The sequence below is a fragment of the Schistocerca gregaria genome, chromosome 8 (assembly GCF_023897955.1).
Source record: "Schistocerca gregaria isolate iqSchGreg1 chromosome 8, iqSchGreg1.2, whole genome shotgun sequence".
Taxonomy (NCBI): Eukaryota; Metazoa; Arthropoda; class Insecta; order Orthoptera; family Acrididae; genus Schistocerca; species Schistocerca gregaria.
The window spans coordinates 110,746,547-110,760,040 of NC_064927.1; the positions used below are offsets into that span (position 1 = coordinate 110,746,547).

Here is a 13,494-nt window from a genome sequence, read left to right on the forward strand (position 1 = left end):
CACCATCACCTCGACATGCAGCTGCGAGATGCACAGGAATAACACTGCACTCCTCGATGCGGCGACATACGAAATCCACTGCCGAGCTGCGCGTTGGCAACTAACAAAATGCCGACAGTGCCAGGATCAGAAGCTGGAATCTTCCGATCCGTTGTCAGACGCGTTATCCCTTGCGCCATAGGGCCACAGACTGTGTCTCGTTCTACGAGACAAGTGCACCTCTCTAAGAAACGTGTTCTTCAGGGCTCTGCAAGCTCCCAAGGAAGGCACTTCTCGTCCAGCGGCGTGGTCGCGGTGCGCTTGCAGAGCTTGGACCTTGCCACATATCTGCGCCCGCTGTTCGACAGGTAGCAGGAGGCAAGGCGCGCGTTTTTCTGCGTTTTTTCGTTGACTAGAGGCAGTTGATGTGCATGTAAGCGTAGCATATGAAACACGAATAGCACGAAGCATTCGTAGTTAGGTGCCAAAGTCGCAGTGTGGCCGCAGGTGGCGATCGTATGTATTTGTGGCCACCACTGGTTTGCAGCAAAGTGAATATGGCTAATTGAGAGCGTTTGGCTGTAGCCCCAGTGGCGCAATTGGTTAGCGCACGGTACTTATAAGGCAGTAGCCGTGAGCAATGCCGGGGTTGTAATTCGAGCCTCACCTGGGGCATACTTTTATGTCGTAACAGCTGACAGCATCTGGAGGCTAGATTTCAGATGTATCAGCTACGCCAACAAGTTTAATGTGCATTATATGCGGTAGGTGCGTCTTCCTCGGTAGTATAGTGGTTAGTATCCCCGCCTGTCACGCGGGAGACCGGGGTTCGATTCCCCGCCGGGGAGGCGCGACTTTTATCTCACAAATCTGCTCGAGTGTTGCGCGTGTGGGGTGGAAGAGCATTAACTTTGCCATTAACTTGCTGCAAAATGCTACATCGTAGGAAGTAGTTCTCGCATTCCTCACACTTTCTAATTATGGGGTTCGCTGTTAATGCCGACTCTCCACGCGTAGTAATCGATCTCGACACAATCAGCAAAAGATATAATTTTAGCAGAGCGTGGTTTCGATCCACGGACCTCTGGGTTATGGGCCCAGCACGCTTCCACTGCGCCACTCTGCTGTGTGGGGGTGTTCTAGCTCTTCGTCACATCACGTGGGACACTTGGACAGTGTTGTCTGCGTGGCTTTCACACGCGTACATTTAATTGCGCAACATCTCCTACAGCTCTCAGCTTGACTTGTCTCGACTTTGCTCGACTGACGCTACGCTGACGCTTGCAGGCAGCGGCATTTACCACCATCACCTCGACATGCAGCTGCGAGATGCACAGGAATAACACTGCACTCCTCGATGCGGCGACATACGAAATCCACTGCCGAGCTGCGCGTTGGCAACTAACAAAATGCCGACAGTGCCAGGATCAGAAGCTGGAATCTTCCGATCCGTTGTCAGACGCGTTATCCCTTGCGCCATAGGGCCACGGACTGTGTCTCGTTCTACGAGACAAGTGCACCTCTCTAAGAAACGTGTTCTTCAGGGCTCTGCAAGCTCCCAAGGAAGGCACTTCTCGTCCAGCGGCGTGGTCGCGGTGCGCTTGCAGAGCTTGGACCTTGCCACATATCTGCGCCCGCTGTTCGACAGGTAGCAGGAGGCAAGGCGCGCGTTTTTCTGCGTTTTTTCGTTGACTAGAGGCAGTTGATGTGCATGTAAGCGTAGCATATGAAACACGAATAGCACGAAGCATTCGTAGTTAGGTGCCAAAGTCGCAGTGTGGCCGCAGGTGGCGATCGTATGTATTTGTGGCCACCACTGGTTTGCAGCAAAGTGAATATGGCTAATTGAGAGCGTTTGGCTGTAGCCCCAGTGGCGCAATTGGTTAGCGCACGGTACTTATAAGGCAGTAGCCGTGAGCAATGCCGGGGTTGTAATTCGAGCCTCACCTGGGGCATACTTTTATGTCGTAACAGCTGACAGCATCTGGAGGCTAGATTTCAGATGTATCAGCTACGCCAACAAGTTTAATGTGCATTATATGCGGTAGGTGCGTCTTCCTCGGTAGTATAGTGGTTAGTATCCCCGCCTGTCACGCGGGAGACCGGGGTTCGATTCCCCGCCGGGGAGGCGCGACTTTTATCTCACAAATCTGCTCGAGTGTTGCGCGTGTGGGGTGGAAGAGCATTAACTTTGCCATTAACTTGCTGCAAAATGCTACATCGTAGGAAGTAGTTCTCGCATTCCTCACACTTTCTAATTATGGGGTTCGCTGTTAATGCCGACTCTCCACGCGTAGTAATCGATCTCGACACAATCAGCAAAAGATATAATTTTAGCAGAGCGTGGTTTCGATCCACGGACCTCTGGGTTATGGGCCCAGCACGCTTCCACTGCGCCACTCTGCTGTGTGGGGGTGTTCTAGCTCTTCGTCACATCACGTGGGACACTTGGACAGTGTTGTCTGCGTGGCTTTCACACGCGTACATTTAATTGCGCAACATCTCCTACAGCTCTCAGCTTGACTTGTCTCGACTTTGCTCGACTGACGCTACGCTGACGCTTGCAGGCAGCGGCATTTACCACCATCACCTCGACATGCAGCTGCGAGATGCACAGGAATAACACTGCACTCCTCGATGCGGCGACATACGAAATCCACTGCCGAGCTGCGCGTTGGCAACTAACAAAATGCCGACAGTGCCAGGATCAGAAGCTGGAATCTTCCGATCCGTTGTCAGACGCGTTATCCCTTGCGCCATAGGGCCACGGACTGTGTCTCGTTCTACGAGACAAGTGCACCTCTCTAAGAAACGTGTTCTTCAGGGCTCTGCAAGCTCCCAAGGAAGGCACTTCTCGTCCAGCGGCGTGGTCGCGGTGCGCTTGCAGAGCTTGGACCTTGCCACATATCTGCGCCCGCTGTTCGACAGGTAGCAGGAGGCAAGGCGCGCGTTTTTCTGCGTTTTTTCGTTGACTAGAGGCAGTTGATGTGCATGTAAGCGTAGCATATGAAACACGAATAGCACGAAGCATTCGTAGTTAGGTGCCAAAGTCGCAGTGTGGCCGCAGGTGGCGATCGTATGTATTTGTGGCCACCACTGGTTTGCAGCAAAGTGAATATGGCTAATTGAGAGCGTTTGGCTGTAGCCCCAGTGGCGCAATTGGTTAGCGCACGGTACTTATAAGGCAGTAGCCGTGTGCAATGCCGGGGTTGTAATTCGAGCCTCACCTGGGGCATACTTTTATGTCGTAACAGCTGACAGCATCTGGAGGCTAGATTTCAGATGTATCAGCTACGCCAACAAGTTTAATGTGCATTATATGCGGTAGGTGCGTCTTCCTCGGTAGTATAGTGGTTAGTATCCCCGCCTGTCACGCGGGAGACCGGGGTTCGATTCCCCGCCGGGGAGGCGCGACTTTTATCTCACAAATCTGCTCGAGTGTTGCGCGTGTGGGGTGGAAGAGCATTAACTTTGCCATTAACTTGCTGCAAAATGCTACATCGTAGGAAGTAGTTCTCGCATTCCTCACACTTTCTAATTATGGGGTTCGCTGTTAATGCCGACTCTCCACGCGTAGTAATCGATCTCGACACAATCAGCAAAAGATATAATTTTAGCAGAGCGTGGTTTCGATCCACGGACCTCTGGGTTATGGGCCCAGCACGCTTCCACTGCGCCACTCTGCTGTGTGGGGGTGTTCTAGCTCTTCGTCACATCACGTGGGACACTTGGACAGTGTTGTCTGCGTGGCTTTCACACGCGTACATTTAATTGCGCAACATCTCCTACAGCTCTCAGCTTGACTTGTCTCGACTTTGCTCGACTGACGCTACGCTGACGCTTGCAGGCAGCGGCATTTACCACCATCACCTCGACATGCAGCTGCGAGATGCACAGGAATAACACTGCACTCCTCGATGCGGCGACATACGAAATCCACTGCCGAGCTGCGCGTTGGCAACTAACAAAATGCCGACAGTGCCAGGATCAGAAGCTGGAATCTTCCGATCCGTTGTCAGACGCGTTATCCCTTGCGCCATAGGGCCACGGACTGTGTCTCGTTCTACGAGACAAGTGCACCTCTCTAAGAAACGTGTTCTTCAGGGCTCTGCAAGCTCCCAAGGAAGGCACTTCTCGTCCAGCGGCGTGGTCGCGGTGCGCTTGCAGAGCTTGGACCTTGCCACATATCTGCGCCCGCTGTTCGACAGGTAGCAGGAGGCAAGGCGCGCGTTTTTCTGCGTTTTTTCGTTGACTAGAGGCAGTTGATGTGCATGTAAGCTTAGCATATGAAACACGAATAGCACGAAGCATTCGTAGTTAGGTGCCAAAGTCGCAGTGTGGCCGCAGGTGGCGATCGTATGTATTTGTGGCCACCACTGGTTTGCAGCAAAGTGAATATGGCTAATTGAGAGCGTTTGGCTGTAGCCCCAGTGGCGCAATTGGTTAGCGCACGGTACTTATAAGGCAGTAGCCGTGAGCAATGCCGGGGTTGTGAGTTCGAGCCTCACCTGGGGCATACTTTTATGTCGTAACAGCTGACAGCATCTGGAGGCTAGATTTCAGATGTATCAGCTACGCCAACAAGTTTAATGTGCATTATATGCGGTAGGTGCGTCTTCCTCGGTAGTATAGTGGTTAGTATCCCCGCCTGTCACGCGGGAGACCGGGGTTCGATTCCCCGCCGGGGAGGCGCGATTTTTATCTCACAAATCTGCTCGAGTGTTGCGCGTGTGGGGTGGAAGAGCATTAACTTTGCCATTAACTTGCTGCAAAATGCTACATCGTAGGAAGTAGTTCTCGCATTCCTCACACTTTCTAATTATGGGGTTCGCTGTTAATGCCGACTCTCCACGCGTAGTAATCGATCTCGACACAATCAGCAAAAGATATAATTTTAGCAGAGCGTGGTTTCGATCCACGGACCTCTGGGTTATGGGCCCAGCACGCTTCCACTGCGCCACTCTGCTGTGTGGGGGTGTTCTAGCTCTTCGTCACATCACGTGGGACACTTGGACAGTGTTGTCTGCGTGGCTTTCACACGCGTACATTTAATTGCGCAACATCTCCTACAGCTCTCAGCTTGACTTGTCTCGACTTTGCTCGACTGACGCTACGCTGACGCTTGCAGGCAGCGGCATTTACCACCATCACCTCGACATGCAGCTGCGAGATGCACAGGAATAACACTGCACTCCTCGATGCGGCGACATACGAAATCCACTGCCGAGCTGCGCGTTGGCAACTAACAAAATGCCGACAGTGCCAGGATCAGAAGCTGGAATCTTCCGATCCGTTGTCAGACGCGTTATCCCTTGCGCCATAGGGCCACAGACTGTGTCTCGTTCTACGAGACAAGTGCACCTCTCTAAGAAACGTGTTCTTCAGGGCTCTGCAAGCTCCCAAGGAAGGCACTTCTCGTCCAGCGGCGTGGTCGCGGTGCGCTTGCAGAGCTTGGACCTTGCCACATATCTGCGCCCGCTGTTCGACAGGTAGCAGGAGGCAAGGCGCGCGTTTTTCTGCGTTTTTTCGTTGACTAGAGGCAGTTGATGTGCATGTAAGCGTAGCATATGAAACACGAATAGCACGAAGCATTCGTAGTTAGGTGCCAAAGTCGCAGTGTGGCCGCAGGTGGCGATCGTATGTATTTGTGGCCACCACTGGTTTGCAGCAAAGTGAATATGGCTAATTGAGAGCGTTTGGCTGTAGCCCCAGTGGCGCAATTGGTTAGCGCACGGTACTTATAAGGCAGTAGCCGTGAGCAATGCCGGGGTTGTAATTCGAGCCTCACCTGGGGCATACTTTTATGTCGTAACAGCTGACAGCATCTGGAGGCTAGATTTCAGATGTATCAGCTACGCCAACAAGTTTAATGTGCATTATATGCGGTAGGTGCGTCTTCCTCGGTAGTATAGTGGTTAGTATCCCCGCCTGTCACGCGGGAGACCGGGGTTCGATTCCCCGCCGGGGAGGCGCGACTTTTATCTCACAAATCTGCTCGAGTGTTGCGCGTGTGGGGTGGAAGAGCATTAACTTTGCCATTAACTTGCTGCAAAATGCTACATCGTAGGAAGTAGTTCTCGCATTCCTCACACTTTCTAATTATGGGGTTCGCTGTTAATGCCGACTCTCCACGCGTAGTAATCGATCTCGACACAATCAGCAAAAGATATAATTTTAGCAGAGCGTGGTTTCGATCCACGGACCTCTGGGTTATGGGCCCAGCACGCTTCCACTGCGCCACTCTGCTGTGTGGGGGTGTTCTAGCTCTTCGTCACATCACGTGGGACACTTGGACAGTGTTGTCTGCGTGGCTTTCACACGCATACATTTAATTGCGCAACATCTCCTACAGCTCTCAGCTTGACTTGTCTCGACTTTGCTCGACTGACGCTACGCTGACGCTTGCAGGCAGCGGCATTTACCACCATCACCTCGACATGCAGCTGCGAGATGCACAGGAATAACACTGCACTCCTCGATGCGGCGACATACGAAATCCACTGCCGAGCTGCGCGTTGGCAACTAACAAAATGCCGACAGTGCCAGGATCAGAAGCTGGAATCTTCCGATCCGTTGTCAGACGCGTTATCCCTTGCGCCATAGGGCCACGGACTGTGTCTCGTTCTACGAGACAAGTGCACCTCTCTAAGAAACGTGTTCTTCAGGGCTCTGCAAGCTCCCAAGGAAGGCACTTCTCGTCCAGCGGCGTGGTCGCGGTGCGCTTGCAGAGCTTGGACCTTGCCACATATCTGCGCCCGCTGTTCGACAGGTAGCAGGAGGCAAGGCGCGCGTTTTTCTGCGTTTTTTCGTTGACTAGAGGCAGTTGATGTGCATGTAAGCGTAGCATATGAAACACGAATAGCACGAAGCATTCGTAGTTAGGTGCCAAAGTCGCAGTGTGGCCGCAGGTGGCGATCGTATGTATTTGTGGCCACCACTGGTTTGCAGCAAAGTGAATATGGCTAATTGAGAGCGTTTGGCTGTAGCCCCAGTGGCGCAATTGGTTAGCGCACGGTACTTATAAGGCAGTAGCCGTGAGCAATGCCGGGGTTGTAATTCGAGCCTCACCTGGGGCATACTTTTATGTCGTAACAGCTGACAGCATCTGGAGGCTAGATTTCAGATGTATCAGCTACGCCAACAAGTTTAATGTGCATTATATGCGGTAGGTGCGTCTTCCTCGGTAGTATAGTGGTTAGTATCCCCGCCTGTCACGCGGGAGACCGGGGTTCGATTCCCCGCCGGGGAGGCGCGACTTTTATCTCACAAATCTGCTCGAGTGTTGCGCGTGTGGGGTGGAAGAGCATTAACTTTGCCATTAACTTGCTGCAAAATGCTACATCGTAGGAAGTAGTTCTCGCATTCCTCACACTTTCTAATTATGGGGTTCGCTGTTAATGCCGACTCTCCACGCGTAGTAATCGATCTCGACACAATCAGCAAAAGATATAATTTTAGCAGAGCGTGGTTTCGATCCACGGACCTCTGGGTTATGGGCCCAGCACGCTTCCACTGCGCCACTCTGCTGTGTGGGGGTGTTCTAGCTCTTCGTCACATCACGTGGGACACTTGGACAGTGTTGTCTGCGTGGCTTTCACACGCGTACATTTAATTGCGCAACATCTCCTACAGCTCTCAGCTTGACTTGTCTCGACTTTGCTCGACTGACGCTACGCTGACGCTTGCAGGCAGCGGCATTTACCACCATCACCTCGACATGCAGCTGCGAGATGCACAGGAATAACACTGCACTCCTCGATGCGGCGACATACGAAATCCACTGCCGAGCTGCGCGTTGGCAACTAACAAAATGCCGACAGTGCCAGGATCAGAAGCTGGAATCTTCCGATCCGTTGTCAGACGCGTTATCCCTTGCGCCATAGGGCCACGGACTGTGTCTCGTTCTACGAGACAAGTGCACCTCTCTAAGAAACGTGTTCTTCAGGGCTCTGCAAGCTCCCAAGTAAGGCACTTCTCGTCCAGCGGCGTGGTCGCGGTGCGCTTGCAGAGCTTGGACCTTGCCACATATCTGCGCCCGCTGTTCGACAGGTAGCAGGAGGCAAGGCGCGCGTTTTTCTGCGTTTTTTCGTTGACTAGAGGCAGTTGATGTGCATGTAAGCGTAGCATATGAAACACGAATAGCACGAAGCATTCGTAGTTAGGTGCCAAAGTCGCAGTGTGGCCGCAGGTGGCGATCGTATGTATTTGTGGCCACCACTGGTTTGCAGCAAAGTGAATATGGCTAATTGAGAGCGTTTGGCTGTAGCCCCAGTGGCGCAATTGGTTAGCGCACGGTACTTATAAGGCAGTAGCCGTGTGCAATGCCGGGGTTGTAATTCGAGCCTCACCTGGGGCATACTTTTATGTCGTAACAGCTGACAGCATCTGGAGGCTAGATTTCAGATGTATCAGCTACGCCAACAAGTTTAATGTGCATTATATGCGGTAGGTGCGTCTTCCTCGGTAGTATAGTGGTTAGTATCCCCGCCTGTCACGCGGGAGACCGGGGTTCGATTCCCCGCCGGGGAGGCGCGACTTTTATCTCACAAATCTGCTCGAGTGTTGCGCGTGTGGGGTGGAAGAGCATTAACTTTGCCATTAACTTGCTGCAAAATGCTACATCGTAGGAAGTAGTTCTCGCATTCCTCACACTTTCTAATTATGGGGTTCGCTGTTAATGCCGACTCTCCACGCGTAGTAATCGATCTCGACACAATCAGCAAAAGATATAATTTTAGCAGAGCGTGGTTTCGATCCACGGACCTCTGGGTTATGGGCCCAGCACGCTTCCACTGCGCCACTCTGCTGTGTGGGGGTGTTCTAGCTCTTCGTCACATCACGTGGGACACTTGGACAGTGTTGTCTGCGTGGCTTTCACACGCGTACATTTAATTGCGCAACATCTCCTACAGCTCTCAGCTTGACTTGTCTCGACTTTGCTCGACTGACGCTACGCTGACGCTTGCAGGCAGCGGCATTTACCACCATCACCTCGACATGCAGCTGCGAGATGCACAGGAATAACACTGCACTCCTCGATGCGGCGACATACGAAATCCACTGCCGAGCTGCGCGTTGGCAACTAACAAAATGCCGACAGTGCCAGGATCAGAAGCTGGAATCTTCCGATCCGTTGTCAGACGCGTTATCCCTTGCGCCATAGGGCCACAGACTGTGTCTCGTTCTACGAGACAAGTGCACCTCTCTAAGAAACGTGTTCTTCAGGGCTCTGCAAGCTCCCAAGGAAGGCACTTCTCGTCCAGCGGCGTGGTCGCGGTGCGCTTGCAGAGCTTGGACCTTGCCACATATCTGCGCCCGCTGTTCGACAGGTAGCAGGAGGCAAGGCGCGCGTTTTTCTGCGTTTTTTCGTTGACTAGAGGCAGTTGATGTGCATGTAAGCGTAGCATATGAAACACGAATAGCACGAAGCATTCGTAGTTAGGTGCCAAAGTCGCAGTGTGGCCGCAGGTGGCGATCGTATGTATTTGTGGCCACCACTGGTTTGCAGCAAAGTGAATATGGCTAATTGAGAGCGTTTGGCTGTAGCCCCAGTGGCGCAATTGGTTAGCGCACGGTACTTATAAGGCAGTAGCCGTGAGCAATGCCGGGGTTGTAATTCGAGCCTCACCTGGGGCATACTTTTATGTCGTAACAGCTGACAGCATCTGGAGGCTAGATTTCAGATGTATCAGCTACGCCAACAAGTTTAATGTGCATTATATGCGGTAGGTGCGTCTTCCTCGGTAGTATAGTGGTTAGTATCCCCGCCTGTCACGCGGGAGACCGGGGTTCGATTCCCCGCCGGGGAGGCGCGACTTTTATCTCACAAATCTGCTCGAGTGTTGCGCGTGTGGGGTGGAAGAGCATTAACTTTGCCATTAACTTGCTGCAAAATGCTACATCGTAGGAAGTAGTTCTCGCATTCCTCACACTTTCTAATTATGGGGTTCGCTGTTAATGCCGACTCTCCACGCGTAGTAATCGATCTCGACACAATCAGCAAAAGATATAATTTTAGCAGAGCGTGGTTTCGATCCACGGACCTCTGGGTTATGGGCCCAGCACGCTTCCACTGCGCCACTCTGCTGTGTGGGGGTGTTCTAGCTCTTCGTCACATCACGTGGGACACTTGGACAGTGTTGTCTGCGTGGCTTTCACACGCATACATTTAATTGCGCAACATCTCCTACAGCTCTCAGCTTGACTTGTCTCGACTTTGCTCGACTGACGCTACGCTGACGCTTGCAGGCAGCGGCATTTACCACCATCACCTCGACATGCAGCTGCGAGATGCACAGGAATAACACTGCACTCCTCGATGCGGCGACATACGAAATCCACTGCCGAGCTGCGCGTTGGCAACTAACAAAATGCCGACAGTGCCAGGATCAGAAGCTGGAATCTTCCGATCCGTTGTCAGACGCGTTATCCCTTGCGCCATAGGGCCACGGACTGTGTCTCGTTCTACGAGACAAGTGCACCTCTCTAAGAAACGTGTTCTTCAGGGCTCTGCAAGCTCCCAAGGAAGGCACTTCTCGTCCAGCGGCGTGGTCGCGGTGCGCTTGCAGAGCTTGGACCTTGCCACATATCTGCGCCCGCTGTTCGACAGGTAGCAGGAGGCAAGGCGCGCGTTTTTCTGCGTTTTTTCGTTGACTAGAGGCAGTTGATGTGCATGTAAGCGTAGCATATGAAACACGAATAGCACGAAGCATTCGTAGTTAGGTGCCAAAGTCGCAGTGTGGCCGCAGGTGGCGATCGTATGTATTTGTGGCCACCACTGGTTTGCAGCAAAGTGAATATGGCTAATTGAGAGCGTTTGGCTGTAGCCCCAGTGGCGCAATTGGTTAGCGCACGGTACTTATAAGGCAGTAGCCGTGAGCAATGCCGGGGTTGTAATTCGAGCCTCACCTGGGGCATACTTTTATGTCGTAACAGCTGACAGCATCTGGAGGCTAGATTTCAGATGTATCAGCTACGCCAACAAGTTTAATGTGCATTATATGCGGTAGGTGCGTCTTCCTCGGTAGTATAGTGGTTAGTATCCCCGCCTGTCACGCGGGAGACCGGGGTTCGATTCCCCGCCGGGGAGGCGCGACTTTTATCTCACAAATCTGCTCGAGTGTTGCGCGTGTGGGGTGGAAGAGCATTAACTTTGCCATTAACTTGCTGCAAAATGCTACATCGTAGGAAGTAGTTCTCGCATTCCTCACACTTTCTAATTATGGGGTTCGCTGTTAATGCCGACTCTCCACGCGTAGTAATCGATCTCGACACAATCAGCAAAAGATATAATTTTAGCAGAGCGTGGTTTCGATCCACGGACCTCTGGGTTATGGGCCCAGCACGCTTCCACTGCGCCACTCTGCTGTGTGGGGGTGTTCTAGCTCTTCGTCACATCACGTGGGACACTTGGACAGTGTTGTCTGCGTGGCTTTCACACGCGTACATTTAATTGCGCAACATCTCCTACAGCTCTCAGCTTGACTTGTCTCGACTTTGCTCGACTGACGCTACGCTGACGCTTGCAGGCAGCGGCATTTACCACCATCACCTCGACATGCAGCTGCGAGATGCACAGGAATAACACTGCACTCCTCGATGCGGCGACATACGAAATCCACTGCCGAGCTGCGCGTTGGCAACTAACAAAATGCCGACAGTGCCAGGATCAGAAGCTGGAATCTTCCGATCCGTTGTCAGACGCGTTATCCCTTGCGCCATAGGGCCACGGACTGTGTCTCGTTCTACGAGACAAGTGCACCTCTCTAAGAAACGTGTTCTTCAGGGCTCTGCAAGCTCCCAAGTAAGGCACTTCTCGTCCAGCGGCGTGGTCGCGGTGCGCTTGCAGAGCTTGGACCTTGCCACATATCTGCGCCCGCTGTTCGACAGGTAGCAGGAGGCAAGGCGCGCGTTTTTCTGCGTTTTTTCGTTGACTAGAGGCAGTTGATGTGCATGTAAGCGTAGCATATGAAACACGAATAGCACGAAGCATTCGTAGTTAGGTGCCAAAGTCGCAGTGTGGCCGCAGGTGGCGATCGTATGTATTTGTGGCCACCACTGGTTTGCAGCAAAGTGAATATGGCTAATTGAGAGCGTTTGGCTGTAGCCCCAGTGGCGCAATTGGTTAGCGCACGGTACTTATAAGGCAGTAGCCGTGTGCAATGCCGGGGTTGTAATTCGAGCCTCACCTGGGGCATACTTTTATGTCGTAACAGCTGACAGCATCTGGAGGCTAGATTTCAGATGTATCAGCTACGCCAACAAGTTTAATGTGCATTATATGCGGTAGGTGCGTCTTCCTCGGTAGTATAGTGGTTAGTATCCCCGCCTGTCACGCGGGAGACCGGGGTTCGATTCCCCGCCGGGGAGGCGCGACTTTTATCTCACAAATCTGCTCGAGTGTTGCGCGTGTGGGGTGGAAGAGCATTAACTTTGCCATTAACTTGCTGCAAAATGCTACATCGTAGGAAGTAGTTCTCGCATTCCTCACACTTTCTAATTATGGGGTTCGCTGTTAATGCCGACTCTCCACGCGTAGTAATCGATCTCGACACAATCAGCAAAAGATATAATTTTAGCAGAGCGTGGTTTCGATCCACGGACCTCTGGGTTATGGGCCCAGCACGCTTCCACTGCGCCACTCTGCTGTGTGGGGGTGTTCTAGCTCTTCGTCACATCACGTGGGACACTTGGACAGTGTTGTCTGCGTGGCTTTCACACGCGTACATTTAATTGCGCAACATCTCCTACAGCTCTCAGCTTGACTTGTCTCGACTTTGCTCGACTGACGCTACGCTGACGCTTGCAGGCAGCGGCATTTACCACCATCACCTCGACATGCAGCTGCGAGATGCACAGGAATAACACTGCACTCCTCGATGCGGCGACATACGAAATCCACTGCCGAGCTGCGCGTTGGCAACTAACAAAATGCCGACAGTGCCAGGATCAGAAGCTGGAATCTTCCGATCCGTTGTCAGACGCGTTATCCCTTGCGCCATAGGGCCACGGACTGTGTCTCGTTCTACGAGACAAGTGCACCTCTCTAAGAAACGTGTTCTTCAGGGCTCTGCAAGCTCCCAAGGAAGGCACTTCTCGTCCAGCGGCGTGGTCGCGGTGCGCTTGCAGAGCTTGGACCTTGCCACATATCTGCGCCCGCTGTTCGACAGGTAGCAGGAGGCAAGGCGCGCGTTTTTCTGCGTTTTTTCGTTGACTAGAGGCAGTTGATGTGCATGTAAGCGTAGCATATGAAACACGAATAGCACGAAGCATTCGTAGTTAGGTGCCAAAGTCGCAGTGTGGCCGCAGGTGGCGATCGTATGTATTTGTGGCCACCACTGGTTTGCAGCAAAGTGAATATGGCTAATTGAGAGCGTTTGGCTGTAGCCCCAGTGGCGCAATTGGTTAGCGCACGGTACTTATAAGGCAGTAGCCGTGAGCAATGCCGGGGTTGTGAGTTCGAGCCTCACCTGGGGCATACTTTTATGTCGTAACAGCTGACAGCATCTGGAGGCT

At 52.6% G+C, this 13,494-nt stretch overlaps 22 non-coding genes across 22 annotated transcripts; 12 read left to right on the forward strand and 10 right to left on the reverse strand.

Moving 5' to 3' along the window:
* Positions 1-755: 755 nt before the first annotated feature.
* On the forward strand, positions 756-827 carry Trnad-guc (transfer RNA aspartic acid (anticodon GUC)). The gene has a single exon. It is a non-coding gene; the product is annotated as a tRNA-Asp (tRNA).
* A 206-nt stretch (positions 828-1,033) lies between these two features.
* Positions 1,034-1,105, reverse strand: Trnam-cau (transfer RNA methionine (anticodon CAU)). Its single transcript has one exon. It is a non-coding gene; the product is annotated as a tRNA-Met (tRNA).
* Positions 1,106-2,035: 930 nt separating this feature from the next.
* Trnad-guc (transfer RNA aspartic acid (anticodon GUC)) lies at positions 2,036-2,107 on the forward strand. The gene has a single exon. It is a non-coding gene; the product is annotated as a tRNA-Asp (tRNA).
* Positions 2,108-2,313: 206 nt separating this feature from the next.
* Trnam-cau (transfer RNA methionine (anticodon CAU)) lies at positions 2,314-2,385 on the reverse strand. Its single transcript has one exon. It is a non-coding gene; the product is annotated as a tRNA-Met (tRNA).
* Positions 2,386-3,315: 930 nt separating this feature from the next.
* Positions 3,316-3,387, forward strand: Trnad-guc (transfer RNA aspartic acid (anticodon GUC)). The gene has a single exon. It is a non-coding gene; the product is annotated as a tRNA-Asp (tRNA).
* A 206-nt stretch (positions 3,388-3,593) lies between these two features.
* On the reverse strand, positions 3,594-3,665 carry Trnam-cau (transfer RNA methionine (anticodon CAU)). Its single transcript has one exon. It is a non-coding gene; the product is annotated as a tRNA-Met (tRNA).
* Positions 3,666-4,403: 738 nt separating this feature from the next.
* On the forward strand, positions 4,404-4,495 carry Trnai-uau (transfer RNA isoleucine (anticodon UAU)). The gene is given in 2 exon segments: positions 4,404-4,441; positions 4,460-4,495. It is a non-coding gene; the product is annotated as a tRNA-Ile (tRNA).
* A 101-nt stretch (positions 4,496-4,596) lies between these two features.
* Positions 4,597-4,668, forward strand: Trnad-guc (transfer RNA aspartic acid (anticodon GUC)). The gene has a single exon. It is a non-coding gene; the product is annotated as a tRNA-Asp (tRNA).
* A 206-nt stretch (positions 4,669-4,874) lies between these two features.
* Positions 4,875-4,946, reverse strand: Trnam-cau (transfer RNA methionine (anticodon CAU)). The gene has a single exon. It is a non-coding gene; the product is annotated as a tRNA-Met (tRNA).
* Positions 4,947-5,876: 930 nt separating this feature from the next.
* Trnad-guc (transfer RNA aspartic acid (anticodon GUC)) lies at positions 5,877-5,948 on the forward strand. The gene has a single exon. It is a non-coding gene; the product is annotated as a tRNA-Asp (tRNA).
* A 206-nt stretch (positions 5,949-6,154) lies between these two features.
* Positions 6,155-6,226, reverse strand: Trnam-cau (transfer RNA methionine (anticodon CAU)). The gene has a single exon. It is a non-coding gene; the product is annotated as a tRNA-Met (tRNA).
* A 930-nt stretch (positions 6,227-7,156) lies between these two features.
* Positions 7,157-7,228, forward strand: Trnad-guc (transfer RNA aspartic acid (anticodon GUC)). Its single transcript has one exon. It is a non-coding gene; the product is annotated as a tRNA-Asp (tRNA).
* A 206-nt stretch (positions 7,229-7,434) lies between these two features.
* On the reverse strand, positions 7,435-7,506 carry Trnam-cau (transfer RNA methionine (anticodon CAU)). The gene has a single exon. It is a non-coding gene; the product is annotated as a tRNA-Met (tRNA).
* A 930-nt stretch (positions 7,507-8,436) lies between these two features.
* Trnad-guc (transfer RNA aspartic acid (anticodon GUC)) lies at positions 8,437-8,508 on the forward strand. Its single transcript has one exon. It is a non-coding gene; the product is annotated as a tRNA-Asp (tRNA).
* A 206-nt stretch (positions 8,509-8,714) lies between these two features.
* Trnam-cau (transfer RNA methionine (anticodon CAU)) lies at positions 8,715-8,786 on the reverse strand. The gene has a single exon. It is a non-coding gene; the product is annotated as a tRNA-Met (tRNA).
* A 930-nt stretch (positions 8,787-9,716) lies between these two features.
* Positions 9,717-9,788, forward strand: Trnad-guc (transfer RNA aspartic acid (anticodon GUC)). The gene has a single exon. It is a non-coding gene; the product is annotated as a tRNA-Asp (tRNA).
* A 206-nt stretch (positions 9,789-9,994) lies between these two features.
* On the reverse strand, positions 9,995-10,066 carry Trnam-cau (transfer RNA methionine (anticodon CAU)). Its single transcript has one exon. It is a non-coding gene; the product is annotated as a tRNA-Met (tRNA).
* A 930-nt stretch (positions 10,067-10,996) lies between these two features.
* Positions 10,997-11,068, forward strand: Trnad-guc (transfer RNA aspartic acid (anticodon GUC)). Its single transcript has one exon. It is a non-coding gene; the product is annotated as a tRNA-Asp (tRNA).
* A 206-nt stretch (positions 11,069-11,274) lies between these two features.
* On the reverse strand, positions 11,275-11,346 carry Trnam-cau (transfer RNA methionine (anticodon CAU)). The gene has a single exon. It is a non-coding gene; the product is annotated as a tRNA-Met (tRNA).
* A 930-nt stretch (positions 11,347-12,276) lies between these two features.
* On the forward strand, positions 12,277-12,348 carry Trnad-guc (transfer RNA aspartic acid (anticodon GUC)). Its single transcript has one exon. It is a non-coding gene; the product is annotated as a tRNA-Asp (tRNA).
* A 206-nt stretch (positions 12,349-12,554) lies between these two features.
* On the reverse strand, positions 12,555-12,626 carry Trnam-cau (transfer RNA methionine (anticodon CAU)). Its single transcript has one exon. It is a non-coding gene; the product is annotated as a tRNA-Met (tRNA).
* A 738-nt stretch (positions 12,627-13,364) lies between these two features.
* Trnai-uau (transfer RNA isoleucine (anticodon UAU)) lies at positions 13,365-13,456 on the forward strand. Its single transcript is given in 2 exon segments — positions 13,365-13,402; positions 13,421-13,456. It is a non-coding gene; the product is annotated as a tRNA-Ile (tRNA).
* The last annotated feature ends 38 nt before the right edge of the window (positions 13,457-13,494 follow it).